This window comes from Pocillopora verrucosa, chromosome 1 (genome assembly GCF_036669915.1).
Source record: "Pocillopora verrucosa isolate sample1 chromosome 1, ASM3666991v2, whole genome shotgun sequence".
Lineage (NCBI taxonomy): Eukaryota > Metazoa > Cnidaria > Anthozoa > Scleractinia > Pocilloporidae > Pocillopora > Pocillopora verrucosa.
The window spans coordinates 31,854,790-31,861,109 of NC_089312.1; the positions used below are offsets into that span (position 1 = coordinate 31,854,790).

At 38.8% G+C, this 6,320-nt stretch overlaps 1 pseudogene; it reads left to right on the plus strand.

Moving 5' to 3' along the window:
* The first annotated feature begins 547 nt into the window (after positions 1-547).
* LOC131775973 (peroxidasin homolog) lies at positions 548-5,380 on the plus strand (annotated as a pseudogene).
* Positions 5,381-6,320: the final 940 nt, after the last annotated feature.

Consider the following 6,320-nt stretch of genomic DNA (forward strand, 5'->3'; position numbering starts at 1 on the left):
ATCACAAGCTTTTTACAATTTTTGCTGGTGTATTTACTGATCTTCGTTGTTAGGTTTTTATGCGGGTCGTGGGTTCTTTCTTATAAAATAAAAGGTATGGTTATGCCCCGTTGAGAATTAAACGGCATGTTCATACACCCACTAAGAACTTGAGTTGTTTTTTGACCGTCCCACATAACCATTGAATTTTTGCTTCAGATAACACAGGCAGCCCAAGCTCGCGTCTCGAGTAGAAGCAAACGAGTAATTCATGAAAGCATCACGCGTTGTGTGACTCGGTGTTTAGTTACGAAAGGAACCTTTGAGAATTTGAACACTTTACAAGGAATAGCATGGGGAGCGAAATGCGGTCGATTTACAGCGATAAATATTTCGAAATATGAACATTCTACATGTAAAAAAAAATCAATAGAACTTACGCACATCTTGTTTGTCCATCGTAGTTTCCGGCGATTTCTGCCATTTCAAGCTTGCATGTAAAAAAAAAATCAATAGAACTTACGCAAATCTTGTTTGTCCATCGTAGTTTCCGGCGATTTCTGCCATTTCAAGCTTGCATGTAAAAAAAAAATCAATAGAACTTACGCACATCTTGTTTGTCCATCGTAGTTTCCGGCGATTTCTGCCATTTCAAGCTTGCTCTGCTATCGCTCTTATTCCTGTCATAACACCATGTCACTTACTCTCCAGACTACATTGTAATGAAGGCTAATTCGCCCAAAATTTTAAAGTAAAAGCTATGATTTGGAATTGATAAAAAAGACAGCCGGAGCGTTGAGTTACGATGTACGTGGTGGATTGGCGCCTGAAAAAGCTGCCTGACGGTTTAATTACCGGATTGTAACGCAGTAATCCTTGACAAACAACCGAAATTATCCAGAGCGTTCCATGCCCACTTCTCGAAAAATGATACTTTTTGTAGGTTGGAGAATAAAACCAGTAATTCAAGGAAGCTTCAGCACTACTTTCCCGGAGCACTAAGGACAGTCAAGGTAAGAGCCCGGCTCACACGCGACAATTGATTATAACTTTCATCTCTCTGCACACTAACCCTCAATCCCACTTGACAGAGCTGAACAAAATCTTTCCTCTAAACTAACTCTAGGCTTCCTTCGCTTTAAGAATTCGACAGTTCTTACCTGGTTCGTATTTTGTTTTTAAGTCTGTGGTATGAGACCTAACATGGAATCGTTAGAATTAACGTAGTGGCATGCCACGCATCTTTTAGTGTGGTTTGCGTTGTTTACCAAGTATTTGACAACGAAAAAGAAAATTGGGGTCAGTGTTTTTCAGAACATTAATGCACTTATCAGGTACCTCGTGACATACCTTTCCATAAATGGGTATTTTGATAGACGATTAAGACGTCTTAATCTGTTGAGTAAGAACGAGAAGATGAAAGAAGAAAATCGCCGTCGAAGCTAATTACAAACCGACAAGGGCGCCAAAACCCGTCAAAACTACATTTGGGTTTACTGAGGTTCACTTGATAGCCAGTCAGCTTTTTCTTAAGGGCTTTTTACAGCAAATAATCCCTACCGTAATGATTGTCAAAGTTGTAGTTTTTTGCTGTTTTTCTTTCAATGATATTCGCTGAGTTTTTGTGGAAGACTAGCTACCAAAATAAGCAAGTCGCCAAAAGTCAAGGTGTAGTATTTCATAAGCTTCTGTTTCTAATGCTGCTGCCAGTACAAAGGCCAAACTCATGTACAATTAGCGCCCAAACTTGTCTGTGTTTCCAGACTACAAAGGCTGTCCAAAGCTTATTTCTTAATTGACACACAGTAAATGTTAACTCGAAAAATCAAAAATAGAGCAAAAAGATATAAAAAATATTGGTAATGTAACTGCACGGTATTCTTAAAAAAGAAAGGTATCAAACTGAGCGATTATAATCTATTTACTATAATCAACTTAGCTCACCATAATCATGTTATTAGAGTCAACTTAGTTTGACTCAATTCGATTCTATGTTTTTTTTTTTGTCGTTGTTTTAGGTTTTCTTTCGTTCTTTCCTTGTTTTTGAAAAAATTTCAACGATTTGACCTTTATTGCGTTCCTCGGGCGTCAGCAATTTTTCTCAACCACTTGTGTTAAAAAAATAGATTATGATCATGACGATGAAATTTCACTAGTTTAAGAATGCTACATTTTTTCTTTATTACGTGATCAATATTCCTTGCAGGCTATTTGAACAAGACTCACAGATACTCGCCAACGTGTACTGATGAAATTCAATACTTGGCCAGATGATCTTTCTAAACCTTTTCTGGTAGTCCTTATAGTGACGAGCGGTCTCTTGAATCTCCCTCAAGCCACAGGCATGAATTGCAACACTAAACTGACCATGGCCAGTAAGTAGTGGAGGTATTTTGGGTTTTTCTCGGACTGGCAATCTATCTTTTTAAGCTCAGAATGGCCGCTGCCAAACTCTTTATGTTACATATGTTAATAGACTATCCTTCTCCCTCCTCCAGTAATACCTGATGTAGAGATTTCCATAAATCCACCAAGGCACGAACTATCTGTAGGTACTGCGGTTAACTTGACTTGTACGGCGCAGCCCAGGAGTATTGATGCAGGATATTACGATCGATGGACCGAGTATATTCAGTGGTACGATCCACAGGACAAGCAAACTGGATACAGATGTGTACAAGGTAGACACATGGTGTTAAAATATAGATGCACATTAATGATCGAAAAACTAACGGCAAATCAACTTGGAAGCTACACGTGTGAAGCAGAAAATGGTTATCGTGCACACTGCAGGAGAGAATCAGTCGAAATTCGTCCTGAAGGTAAATAACAAAGCGGGACAAAGATCATGAAAAATATTTGAGTAAGACGGGTCGAGTAGAAAAAACCAAAGAAAGAAAAGAAACAACTCTATCAGCAGTCCATCACGTCATGTCAAAATGAGATTTTTATTATTAGCTGTAAGTTTCTTGGGTGTTGTTAACGATCTTTAAGCCACAACATTTTAATTCTTTGTTTACGGAATATTGTAAAAAAAATTATGGCTACATAAAGTTTGATCGCTCTTGATCTCAGTGTCTAATAACTGAATGTCTGGCCTTTTCTTATGTATTACGCAAGCTGTTGACGATACAACATAACGAGTGTTAGGGGTTTAGACACCTGTCTTCACTTGAACCAACCCTTAACAACCTTCAATGTTGAAAATCCTTTATATATCTTTGTTCTCACAAAAATAAACTTTAACGACTGTCTCACTTTTGTTCTACAGGAGCCCAAAACATTCAAATTATTGAATATCCAAAGAACCAAAGTGCTTTTATCAATTCCAGCGAATTTTCAATTGTACTGCCACCGGTTATCCCAGGCCAACCATCTCTTGGGTGAAGAACGATGATCCATATGCTTGACAAACCAACCCAAGGGTAGAGGAGAAGGTTATTTTGTTAGACAACAAAACCGTTCGCAGTCAGCTCTTGTTAACAGGAACTAAGATGGAAGACAGTGGCAAATACCACTGCGTGGCTAATAACAGCGCCGGAGTAAGGGTATCAAGAGTGTCTTCCTTATTCACAGAGGATTTAGGTAAGAGGCATTCATTTTTTGCGCCTGAAAATGACAATTTATTCTTAAAACTGTGCAGATGATTTATCCGAAAAGCTTTATAACTTTTCCTCGTCAAAAGGAAGGTTATGAAACAAAATTACCTTCAACCTGAAGTGACTAACAGAATATTAGTATAGTGAGATGGAGAAAAAATCACCGTACAAAATGAAAAGAAAAGACAAAAAATTGAAGAGAAAGGCATAAATTGACTTGAAAGGGAAATTTAATGACAGCAACAACTTAGGATCGTTCCTGCTTTAAAATATGAGAAATAACTGCTGATTTGTCACTTACCAACTACCTTTGGAAATAGGAAGGACTCGTTTCCAGCTATTTAATTGCCTTAAGCCTCTCCTTAGGCGTGTCTTCCTTCCTTCTAGTCTATTTGCAAGAGAGTTTGGGAACCTGCAGCTATCATAGCAACAATAATTGCCTCATTGTCATTCCTCAGACCTCGAACCTATTCAAAATGTGGAAGATCTCACAAACCAAAGCGCTGTTGTCGGTTTTAGTGTAACTTTTATCTGCACCGCCAAGAGTTATCCCATGCCGAGCATCTCATGTACAGGGGGCAATGATCGGCATTCAACGCAATCCACCCCTGGGACCAACTTCCACCCATCAGGCACTCAAACTGTAACTCAAGTTGTTAAAGATCGGTGGAACATAAGTGTTGTCATCGGTTCTGACGTTACTTTGAATTGTATTACCACTGGTCATCCTCAGTCAACCGTCATGTGGATCAAGAACAACAATTCATATGATGTCCAATCTACTTCAAGGACAATGATCACTCGAGATCGACGTCAGCAAAACACTCATTACCAACTGTTTATAGAAACAGTAAAGAAGGAGGGCAAATATCAGTGTGCTGCAAGTAACATAGCAGGGGAAAAGGCATCAATCGAGGTCAACTTACATGTCAATGATTTAGGTAATAAAATCATGGATTTAGCTTTTGTGTGACACAGAGGTCACTATCTTGCCTTCTTAGCTGTATGTATTTAAACTAATGTTTCGACACAGACATCAACATTCTACAAAGTTTGATCAAGTAGATGCATTAAGAGTAAGTATAAAAGAAAATAGGCTCAACTGTGACGGCAACGTCGATAGTCTAAGGCATTTCTAAAGTCTGCCTTACTTACGTTTATTGTGTCTGACCACAATGGTTACTTCCCTATATAAACGCGTCTTTTAACTCTCTGTCCTTGTGAAAACTTTTCAAATTGCCAGAAGGGACGTCCCCTGTGCCTGAGATTGGCAGAATTTCCTGATCAGAAGTTGCTGATTTAAAAAGAGCTGAACAGGAGCAAAGTAATTGAAGTTTTTTAGAATTAATAGCTTTGTTATAAGCTGATTATATTCTTTTTCCAGATCTGAAATCTGAATCACGAACACTGGCAAGAAGGACTGGATTGTCAATTTTTCAGCTAACTACGATTGCTTTCGTGGTATCTGCATTTGTTTCTGCAGTTGGTGCATTTTTGTGGGATCGACGTCTTTTAAAGGTATTTTCAAAAACTCTGATTCCCCATTTATATGAAAAGGGCTCATCACGCAATTTGATGCTCCAGCCCCTGAAAATCTATAGGCTTCAAACAGAAATAACAGTAATTACACATAATTAGATGACACTTTTTGCTTCCTTCAGTTAGCATGGGCCTTCAACCATTAAAATCACTGCTAGTCTATTTGACTTTTTATTTAACTACTTCCTATTTGCCTCTCATAGATCAGCAAGTCCATATCCATGAGCCTCCTCCAAAAATCAGAGAGTCAGTCACTGGTCTAATTGTACTGGCAAGCGAGGGGTGCGGCTACCGCCTCTCTGTTGGGAGAAAGAAAACGAAATCCAGTCTGGCACGGATAAAAAAACTCTGCATATAGTTATGGGAAGACGACTAGAAGCGTTTGAAGCGTTAGTTTTTACAACCCACTAAATCAAATGAGTCACACAAATGACAGAATAAATTTTGCAAACGACCAAGTCAGTGCGTTACGCCTTTGACCCCTAAGAGTGACTTACATCTTAATTCTCCTCACAACATCATCTGTCTGAATCACAGATGACCTTAGCCCTAAGCATTTTATTGGGAAATAAATAGAGAACAATATGGGAAATGTGCTGACAGATGTTAATGAGTAAAGGTATAAACTGGTTGGGTATCATGTTTAGAAGCGACCGAAAAAGTCCCTACAACTTACAGTGTATCATGATTACAGGGGGTAAGTTTCTAAAGAAGCTGTGGTGCTGTGTCGCTGGGATAATAAAACAAGGTAATTTTGTATTACCAACTGACTTGGTAACGTAAACTGGCCACTGTAAAGAGTTTTAAAGCTGACGCTTCGAGCGTAAGCCCTCTGTTAGCCCTTCGTTAGCCCTTCGTCATTTGCTGTGGCGAAGTACTTACCCTCAAAACGTCATCTTTGAAACTCTCAAGTCAACGGTGGCCAACTTACATTCTCAACTCGGTTGGTGATACTAAATTGCCTTATGAAGATTACAACCGACCGAATAAGTGCAAACAACGGACAGAAAAGTCAAGCTCATTATTTCTTGCAACAGACAGTGTAGCCAAGCTAATTATTTCTTACAACTGACAGAGTATTATGATAACAACCAATCGAATAAGTCAATACCAACTTCTTACTAACCGAGCGTGAGGGCTGTACTAAGGACTATTGGTCATAGGTTGGCAAGTAGTTTGTTAGCTTTCGTGAACAAAAATACA